Source organism: Bufo gargarizans, chromosome 7 (genome assembly GCF_014858855.1).
Source record: "Bufo gargarizans isolate SCDJY-AF-19 chromosome 7, ASM1485885v1, whole genome shotgun sequence".
In the NCBI taxonomy this organism is placed as follows: Eukaryota; Metazoa; Chordata; class Amphibia; order Anura; family Bufonidae; genus Bufo; species Bufo gargarizans.
This window is the reverse complement of record NC_058086.1, coordinates 96,921,705-96,932,999: the sequence shown is the minus strand read 5'-3', so window position 1 is coordinate 96,932,999 and position 11,295 is coordinate 96,921,705.

Below are 11,295 nucleotides of genomic sequence, written 5' to 3'. Positions count from 1 at the left end.
TCCCAGCGCTCTGGGCCCTCTGAATCCTCTGGAATCAGTGGCATTCTGTAGCCAGCAGTGTGCTAAGTCAGAAAACAGTGTGGTGTGTGGCAGGTTCCAATCAACCGGGCCTGATCTGTGTTGCCCTGTTAGCAATACTGTATACTGCAACAGTAAACTGGGCCTATATCACAGATTTCAAAGCTCTGGGCATTCTGTAGCGTACATAATCAGTGGTGTTCTATAGTTCACAGTGTAATACATCGGAAAACCATGTCTGTAGTTCAGATTCCAGCAATCTGGGCCCAAGAGAGTGTCTAGAATCTGTCATGTTCTGTATACAATGCTGTAACTACATCAGGAAGCATTGTATCGCAGATCCCAGCACTCTGGGCCCTCTGAATCCTCTGGAATCAGTGGCGTTCTGTAGTTAGCAGTGTGCTAAGTAAGAAAACAGTGTGGAGTGTGGCAGGTTCCAATCAACCGGGCCTGATCTGTGGCGCCCTGTTACCAATACTGTATACTGCAACAGAAAACTGGGCCTATATCACAGATTTCAAAGCTCTGGGCATTCTGTAGCATCCATAATCGGTGGTGTTCTGTAGTTCACAGTGTAATACATCTGAAAACCATTTCTATAGTTCAGATTCCAGCAATCTGGGCCCAAGAGAGTGTCTAGAATCTGTTGTGTTCGGTATGCAATGCTGTAACTACATCAGGAAGCATTGTATCGCAGATCCCAGCGCTCTGGGCCCTCTGAATCCTCTGGAATCAGTGGCGTTCTGTAGTCAGCAGTGTGCTAAGTCAGAAAACAGTGTGGTGTGTGGCAGGTTCCAATCAACCGGGCATGAATTATGGCGCCCTTTTACTAATACTGTATACTGCAACAGAAAACTGGGCCTATATCACAGATTTCAAAGCTCTGGGCATTCTGTAGGATCCATAATCGGTGGTGTTCTGTAGTTCACAGTGTAATACATTGGAAAACCATGTCTGTACGGCAGATTCCAGCAATCTGGGCCCAAGAGAGTGTCTACAATCTGTCGTGTTCTGTATACAATGCTATAACTACATCAGGAAGCATTATATCAAAGATTTCAGCGCTCTGGGCCCTCTGAAGCATCTAGAATCAGTGGCATTCTATAGCCAGCAGTGTTCTAAGTCAGAAAACAGTGTGGTGTGTGGCAGGTTCTAATCAACCGGGCCTGATCTGTGGTGCCCTGTTACGTTGGTGGTGTTGCAGTATACAGTATTGGTAACAGGGCACTACAGATCAGGCCCGGTTGATTGGAACCTGCCACACAGCACACTGTTTTCTGACTTTGCACACTGCTGGCTATAGAATGCCACTGATTTTAGACGCTTCAGAGGGCACAGCGTGCTGGAATCTGCGATAGAATGCTTTCCGATGTAGTTACAGCATTGTATACAGAACACAACAGATTCTAGACACTCTCTTGGGCCCAGATTGCTGGAATCTGCCCTACAGACATGGTTTTATGATGTATTACACTGTGAACTACAGAACACCACAGATTATGGACGCTACAGAATGCTCAAAGCTTTGAAATCTGTGATATAGGCCCAGTTTTCTGTTGCAGTATACAGTATTGGTAACAGGGCACCACAGATCAGGCCCAGTTGATTGGAACCTGCCACACACCACACTGTTTTCTGACTTAGCACACTGCTGGCTACAGATGCCACTGATTCTAGACGCTTGTGAAGAGAATGTGAGTAAGTTGTGGTTAGATAGGGGGCGAGGCGAATTAGAAAAGTTATTTAGGGAGCAGAGGTGGGTAAAGATCAGATCCATCTCGGGGGGAGACTGGGACAGACAGATCCTCCAGCGCGAATGCTGGTGGATCTTTAAACTCAATACGTCCCACCCCCATGGCTTGAACGAACAAATACATTTTGGCCTTTATATATGAACCCTTCCACTTTATATAGTACCGTACAGGTCATCCGCGGATTTATTAACATTGTCTCTCCCTAGGCGTGTATTTATTTTGCCGGTTTTTGATAACTAAACGTCCTCTCTGTTAGCCCCTTCCCACCCCTTTCAGGTCAGTTAGTTTTTCATCCTGCCAAAATGTCCTTCTTGTCATAAAGCGAGGGGTTATTTCCTCCCCATCTGGGGAGTACAAGTGTAGTAGCCATTAGGTCTGTAACCTTACTCTCCTCTAACTGGCTGCACCCCCTCTATCTGCAGATTGTGCTTCAGGGGCGCAATATACTGAGGTTGATGGGTGACTGTTCCCACACCCCTGTCTTGCATCCACCGGGCAGCCCTGGAGGCGTAATGACGTTTTCACGCCACTATAGCTGCGTCCACCTCGGTCTGCTCTGGCATCACCGCGACCAACGGCGAATGCGCCCTGTGGGAACGCCGCACCCCCGTTTGGCCCGATCATGTGATTTGATCCGGTCACGTGGGTCGGCGTCATACACGGCGCATGCGCACTGACCGACGATCCTCCCCTTCGTTTCATTTAAATACAGCGTGCCTGTGCATAGCTGCCAGGCGTGTACCTGTGATGAATGATATGGTGAACCTCCATGCCGTCATTCCTGGATACCTTGCGATACCGCTCCAGTAATTATGTGAGTACTGACTCTCACTCATCACTGTGTGGGCAGTATGGGCATTTAGACTCCTATAGTTTTTATACTGTTTCTGTCTATGTGTCTTTATAGGAATACCATCCCACATGCCTCACTTTGTCAATGGTCTACTTTGGCTTGGAGGGATTTCCTAGAGTAATACCCCCATATATTCGCCATGTTGCAATACCTTTATATAGTCGCAATAAATAGATCGACAGGAGCCATAATACTAAGCCCCGTGTCCCCTGATGATTTATGGGGCTTTAGGCTTAAGAAAGCGGACCAAAGATATGTCAGACCAATGAAACGCTTTGGGACACGCTTACATATTACTAGATGCGCAATTTATTTGCGCTTATCTACCCTTTCTTAATTTTGCAGTACACGCAATTTAATACAGCTTCACACCTCCACCTGCCTGGATACTTAGGACTCTTCCCCTGGTCACTCTGTCATAGGGTCACATAGGGACTTCGTATCAGGGCAAGGTTCCGGACGGGGCCACCCCTTGCGGGGCATGGACCCCGTGCTAAGTCACTAGGGCTGGATAGGTCAAGCAGGGCGGTACTAGGGTGAGTTTCTCTGCTGAGGCTACTCTGATACCAGGTCGTACTGATATTTCAGATATCCTCCTTCCTATGGACATCTGATGAATGACCAACCTGCTGCACGTGACCACCTCCTGTACTAACCCACCAAACATGGTTAACAAGTGAGGCCTCTCTAAGAATTGGTAAGACCTCTCCATTTCTTATCAGTTTGATCCCAATACTACATCTTGGGATCCAGATTTTAGGGATCTTACGGTCCTTCCACCATTGGCCTTTGCGACTCTTTTTCGCAGGCCTAGGGAGGACGACACCTGTTTTGGTACGCAACGCAACACTTGCAGCACACCAACCCAAGATTCACGTCTGTCTGTTTTATTCCCTACCCAGGGAGAATAGACACATTAAAAGCTAAGTTTTAAACTGTTACTGCTCCCCTTCTCTACTAAAGATCAGATCCAAAGTGTGACCATCTCTGTGGATGGGAGCAGAGGACCATTGTGAGAGGCCGAAGGAGGAAGAGAGTGATAGAAGCTTAAAGGCGGCTGAGTGGCCACTGTCAATGGGGCTGTTAAAATCACCCATGATGATAGTGGGGATGACAGCAATAAGAAACTGTAGAAGCCATGTGTTGAAGTGGTTAAGAAAGATGGTGGCTAAGCCTGGGCGGCGGTAAATGACAGCTACTTGGAGGGAGAGTAGATGCGAACAGTATGTACTTCAAATGAAGTGAGCGTAATGGATGGTGGCAGTGGAGTTAGGCTTTAGGAGCAGTTGTCTAATAGAAGACCAACTTCTCTACCATGTTTGCACCTGGGGCAGGGGTGTGAGTGAATTTATTATAGTAATTCAAAAAGTGACACTCATTATATAGAATCATTATATACAGTGATCTAATTCAAGTGCTCATTTCTTTAAATGTTGATGATTAGTTCATGAAGCCGTGCTAGTGAGTTCCGTGAGCTGTGGCATGTTGCGCCATCTTCTTGGAAAAAACTGGACATTTTTTCTTCTGCAGCATCACAGTTGAAGAGCTGCAAGCAGTATGAGCCAACATAATCAGATGTGCCAAAAGATGCATAGACTGAATGGGGACCACTTTCAGCATCTTTTTTAACTTGTAGGTAATTAAAAAAAAAATATTCACTTGTTCATTCATCTTGTCATACTATCGTTAGAGGCAGGTTACTTTTTTGTCAGTCACCCTATATTTAAAGCGTTTATTTCTTTTAATGTTGATGGATATGGCTTACTGCTAATGAAAACCCAAAAATCAGTATCTCTGAAAATTGTAATATTGTGAAAAATCCCAAACAGAGGCATAAGGGGCACACTCAAAAGGGATACACTTGATGAAAATGATAAGGCTCCATTCACACGTCCGCAGAATGGGTCTGCATCCGTTCCGCAATTTTGCGGAACGGGTGCGGAGCCATTCATTCTCTATGGGGATGGAATGGATGCGGACAGCACACAGTGTGCTGTCTGCATCCGCAATTGCTGAGCGCGTCCCCAATCTTCGGGTCCGCAGCTCCGCAAAAGATAGAACATATCCTATTCTTGTCCGCAGCTTGTGGACAAGAATAGGCATTCCTATGGAGATGCCGGGCTGGTGAGTTGCGGACCTGTAATTTGCGGGTCCGCAACACATTCATGGATGTGTGAATGGAGCCTTATACTGTGAGGAAAAAATCCCATATATCAAAACGCCTATGCCAAAGTGATTGCTACAACTCAATAAAAAGCTGCACAATTCTGTGTAATGCGCAAGTCCCATATACACATGCAGATACTCCTATCTCAAAATGATGATGGCTACACCTTCAATGGTGTGAAGGAATAGGGGTCCCATTTATAAGTGGTGAGGCTACGCTCACTCAGTTGGCCACTAAGGAAGGGGTACAGCACCTCGAAACGCGTCTGGTGTACAGAGTGAGCGTTATATGCACATCTGTGACAAAGAAAAAGGAATAAACATCTCCCAGGTCACAAGCAACAAGCAGAAAGACTAAAGGGAATTATCTGGATCCAGTGCTGGAGGAGCGCAGTCACCTACCAGTGACGTCATCACAACTTCCAGTCGGTCTCCCAAGCTACCAGGTCACGTGGGACGCCACGCTGAGGTCGAGCACACCACGTGGGACACCGCTGGTGTGCGGCCGCTTAGAATCAACGCTGCATTCAAGCAGTGAAGACGGGTAAGACCCGACTCCTGTGGAGTCTACATTAACATACCAGGAGACTTTTCTGCTGTGCAATGAAAGGGGGAGCAGTGCTATACAACTGAGCTGTGCTCCCTGACAGTTGCGATTGTTACAAACATATGAAATCAGCTGTGGCATACTGCTTTATCCCCAGTAACATAGTACTGGTGTATATGGACTAAGAACTTTATTCCAAGTACTATACTATTGATGTGGATGGACTAATGGATCTGTGAATTAACGTGGCAAGTGCCGGCATTGAAGGTGTAGCCATAATTATGAGTATCTGCATGTGTATATGGGACTTGTGCATTACACAGAATTGTGAGGCTTTTTATTGAGTTGTAGAAATCACTTTGGCATAGGCGTTTTGATATATGGGATTTTTTCCTCACAGTATTAGAGGGCATCTATATAATTTGGTCCTGAGGGTGAGACCTAAAGGTGAGCACCTTATCCATACGGTGAGAGCGTGAGCCGCTGAGTCTTTCAGATTAATATTGTGAAAAAGTTCAATATTGTAGACTCATGGTGTCACACTCTAATCAGCATAAAAAACATACAAAGGTTCCTAAGCCTCTAAATGGTCCCGCAGTCTAGTTCAGTAGGGTTCACGAGGACGGTAAGTCACAAAATGCCATTGCTAAAGAAGCTGGCTGTTTACAGAGTGCTGTATCCAAGCATATTAATGGGAACTTGAGTGAAAGAAAAAGGGTGGTAGAAGAGGGTGCGCAAACAAAAGGGATAACCACTGCCTTCAAAGAAAAGGTCATACAAGAATTTAGGGAAGATTCTTAAAAGGAACCGGTCATCAATTTTATGCGGACGTCACCGAGGGTAGCATAAAATAGTGACAGAAATGCTGATTTAACCCCTTAAGGACTCAGCCCTATTTCACCTTAAGGACTTGGCCATTTTTTGCAAATCTGACCAGTGTCACTTTAAGTGCTGATAACTTTAAAACGCTTTGACTTACCCAGGCCGTTCTGAGATTGTTTTTTTGTCACATATTGTACTTCATGACACTGCTAAAATTGGGTCAAAAAAGTGAATTTTTTTGCATAAAAAAATACCATATTTACCAAACATTTAGAAAAATTTGCAAATTTCAAAGTTTCAGTTTCTCTACTTCTGTAATACATAGTAATACCCCCAAAAATTGTGATGACTTTACATTCCCCATATGTCTACTTCATGTTTGTAGCATTTTGGGAATGATATTTTATTTTTTGGGGATGTTACAAGGCTTAGAAGTTTAGAAGCAAATCTTGAAATTTTTCTGAAATTTACAAAAACCCAATTTTTAGGGACCACTACAGCTCTGAAGTCACTTTGCGAGGCTTATATAATAGAAACCACCCAAAAATGACCCCATTCTATAAACAACACCCCTCAAGGTATTCAAAACTGATTTTACAAACTTTGTTAACCCTTTAGGTGTTGCACAAGAGTTATTGGCAAATGGGGATGAAATTTGAGAATTTCATTTTTTTGCCTAATTTTCCATTTTAACCCATTTTTTCCACTAACAAAGCAAGGGTTAACAGCCAAACAAGACTGTATCTTTATTGCCCTGACTCTGCCGTTTACAGAAACACCCCATATGTGGCTGTAAACTACTGTACGGCCACACAGCGGGGCGTAGAGTGAAAGGTGCGCCGTATGGTTTTTGGAAGGCAGATTTTGCTGGACTGTTTTTTTGACACCATGTCCCATTTGAAGCCCCCTGATGCACCCCTAGAGTAGAAACTCCATAAAAGTGACCGCATCTAAGAAACTACACCCCTCAAGGTATTCAAAACTGATTTTAGAAACTTTGTTAACCCTTTAGATGTTGCACAAGATTTAATGGAAAATAGAGATACAATTTCAAAATTTCACTTTTTTGGCAGATTTTCCATTTTAATATTTTTTTTCCAGTTACAAAGCAAGGGTTAACAGCCAAACAAAACTCATTATTTATGGCCCGGATTCTGTAGTTTACAGAAACACCCCATATGTGGCCGTAAACTGCTGTACGGCCACACAGCGGGGCGTAGAATGAAAGGTGCGCTGTTTGGTTTTTGGAAGTCAGATTTTGCTGGACTGGTTTTTTGACACCATGTCCCATTTGAAGCCCCCCTGATGCACCCCTAGAGTAGAAACTCCATACAAGTGACCCCATCTAAGAAACTACACCCCTCAAGGTATTCAAAACGGATTTTACAAACTTTGTTAACCCTTTAGGTGTTGCACAAGATTTAATGGAAAATAGAGATACAATTTCAAAATTTCACTTTTTTGGAAGATTTTCCATTTTAATATTTTTTTTCCAATTACAAAGCAAGGGTTAACAGCCAAACAAAACTCATTATTTATGGCGCTGATTCTGTAGTTTACAGAAACACCCCATATGTGTTCGTAAACCGCTGTACGGGCACACGGCAGGGCGCAGAAGGAAAGGAATGCCATACGGTTTTTGGAAGGCAGATTTTGCTGGACTGTTTTTTTTGACACCATGTCCCATTTGAAGCCCCCCTGATGCACCCCCAGAGTATAAACTCCAAAAAAGTGACCCCATTTTAGAAACTAGGGGATAGGGTGGCAGTTTTGTTGGTACTAGTTTAGGGTACATATGATTTTTGGTTGCTCTATATTACACTTTTTTTGTGTGGCAAGGTAACAAGAAATAGCTTTTTTGGCACGTTTTTTTTTTTGTTATTTACAACATTCATCTGACAGGTTAGATCATGTGGTAATTTTATAGAGCAGGTTGTCACGGACGCGGCGATACCTAATATGTATACAATTTTTTTTTATTTATGTAAGTTTTACACAATGATTTCATTTTTAAAACAAAAAAAATGTTTTAGTGTCTCCATAGTCTAAGAACCATAGTTTTTTCAGTTTTTGGGCGATTATTTTAAGTAGGGTCTAATTTTTTGCGGGATGAGATGACGGTTTGATTGGCCCTATTTTGGGGTGCACATGACTTTTTAATCGCTTGCTATTACACTTTATTGTGACGTAAGATGACAAAATGGCTTTTTTTACACCGTTTTTATTTTTATTTTTTTACGGTGGTCACCTGAGGGGTTAGGTCATGTCATATTTTTATAGAGCCGGTCGATACGGACGCGGCGATACCTAATATGTATACTTTGTTTTATTTATTTAAGTTTTACACAATGATTTTATTTTTGAAACAAAAGAAATCATGTTTTAGTGTTTCCATAGTCTAAGAGCCATAGTTTTTTCAGTTTTTTGGCAATTATTTTGGGTAGGGTATGATTTTTGCGGGATGAGATGACGGTTTGATTGGTACTATTTTGGCGTACATGCAACTTTTTTTATCACTTTTATTACCTTTTTTGGGAACTAAGGTGGGCAAAATTTTAATTTCCTAATAGTTTTTTTTTTTTTTTTATGGCGTTCACCGTGCGGGGAAAGTAACATGACCGTTTTATAGATCAGGTCATTACGGACGCGGCGATACCAAACATGTGTAGGAAATTTTATTTTTTTCATTTTTATTCAGTGATAAATGTGTTTTATTGATTTTTACTTTTTTTTCCACTTTTTTTTGACCCAGACCCACTTGGTTCTTGAAGATCCAGTGGGTCTGATGTCTGTATAATACAGTACAGTACAATATATATTGTACAGTACTGTATTTTACTTACACTTTGTCTGAACAGATCTCTGCCTTCAGCACAGATCTGTTCAGCACCATGGACAGCAGGATGCCTGAGACGGCGTCCTGTTGCCATGGGAACCTTCCCCGTCTGCTCAGTAGTAGTCAGAACTGCGCAGACGGGGAAGGGTAAGGACGGGGCTCTGGGGGGGCTGTCTGGGAGCTCCCTCCCTCTCCATTCGGGGGGCTGCAAAGGCACTGCAGCCCCCCGATGGGAGAGGGAGGGAGCTACTTCTTACTGTTAACTTTTTTCATACAGCGGTCCGTACGGACCGCTGTATGGAAAGGGTTAAACGGCTGACATCGCATCACCGATGTCAGCCGTTTATACCAGGGTGCCAGCAATGTGCTGGCACCCTGGTATACCCACTCTACACCAACGAATTTTCAAGGGGAGGCGGGCGGGGGATCGCGATCCCGCCTGCCGCACCGCCCGCCTCCCGCACCGCCCCCACCGCCCACAACTCCCCCCCCTGCACCACCCGCCGGCAAAAAATCATGCAGGGGTGCAGGGGGGATGTAAAATCTATATTTGAGGTACACTAAAGTTTCTGATCCCCGCGGTCAGGGACCGCGGGGATCAGAAACTGCAAAAAGCGCAGCAAACCGCAGGTCTGAATTGACCTGCGGTTTGCGGCGATCGCTGATAGGGGGGGGTCACATGACCCCCCCTGGCATTGTCACAGGATGCCGGCTGAATGATTTCAGCCGGCATCCCGTTTCCATTAACCCCCGCGGCGCCGGAATCTGCATTTAAAGTTAGGACGTACCGGTACGCCCTGAGTCCTTAAGGACTCGGGAAATAGGGCGTACTGATACGCCCTGCGTCCTTAAGGGGTTAAGCAGTGTGTGACTCATGAGCTAAAAGTAAGTAGTTGCTGAGAACCAGCATCATAATCATTGCAGCACAGGCCTTGAAAAGAGTCAAATGTACTTGAGAAGAGTCATGGTTATTCACAATCTCCTGCTCTCCTCACCCATCTGCTGATGATTGGCAGTTCTCTCCTAGAGAGAAATGGAGAAAACTAGGTAGAAGACTGTCAATCATCAGCAAGTGGGTAGGGAGAGCAGGAATTTATGAATAACCATGACTCTTCTCTGGTGGCCGTGACTCTTTTTCAGGCCCAGTCTGCAAGGATTGTGTTGTTTGTTCTTGGCTACCACTTACTTTTAAATGACGGACCGCTGAAATCAATTCACCTGTCTCTACTTTATGCTGCCGTTAGTATGGGCAGCATAAAGTTGATGACCGGTTCCCTTTAAGGAGTAGACTACAGTTGGAGTCAGTGTTTCAGGAGCCACCACACACGATTTATCCAGGAAATGGGCTACAACTGTTGCATTCTTTGTGTCAAGCCACTCATGAGCCAGAGACGTCAGAAGAGTCTTACCTGGGCTAAAGAGAGAAAAAGACTTTTGCTCAGTGGTCCAAAGTCCTGTTTTCAGATGAAAGTAAACTTTTTTTATTTGGAAATCAAGGTCACATAGTCGAAAGGAAGAGTGAATAGGCACACAATCCAAGTTGCTAGAGGTCCAGTGTGAAGTTTCCGCCATCAGTGATGGTTTGGGGACCCATGTGATCTGCTAGTGTTGGTCCACTGTGTTGAATCAAGCCTACATTCAGAGCAGCCACCTGCCAGGAAATTTTAGAGAACTTCATGCTTCCCTCTGCTGACAAGATTTATGGAGATGCTGATTTCATTTGCCAGCAGAACTTGACACTTGCTCATACTGCCAAAAGTACCAATACCTAGTTTAATAACCACAATATCGCTGTGCTTGATTGGCCAGCAAAGTGGCCTGACCTAAACCCCATAGAGAATCTATGTTGTATTGTCAGGAGGAAGATGAGAGACACCAGACCCAACTATGTAGATGAGCTAGGGAACGCAATCCAAGCAACCTGGGGTATCATAACACTCAGCAATGCCACAGGCTGATCGTCCCCATGCCATGCCAAATTGATGCAGTAATTTCTGCAAAAGGAGTCTGACCAAGTATTAAGTGAATATACTGTACATAGTTTCTGTATTAAAAATAATTTTTTAATTGTCTTATATAATATTCTAATGTTCTGAGATAAACGTTTAGGTTTTCATTAGCTGTAAGTCATAATTATCACCATTAAAAGAAATAAAAGCTTGAAATAAATCACTCTGCGTGTAATGAATCTATATAATATATGAGATTCCTTTTTTGAATTAAATTACTAAAATAAATTAACTTATCAATAACATTATAATTAGAGATGAGCAAATTTATTTAAAAAAAATTTGGGGTT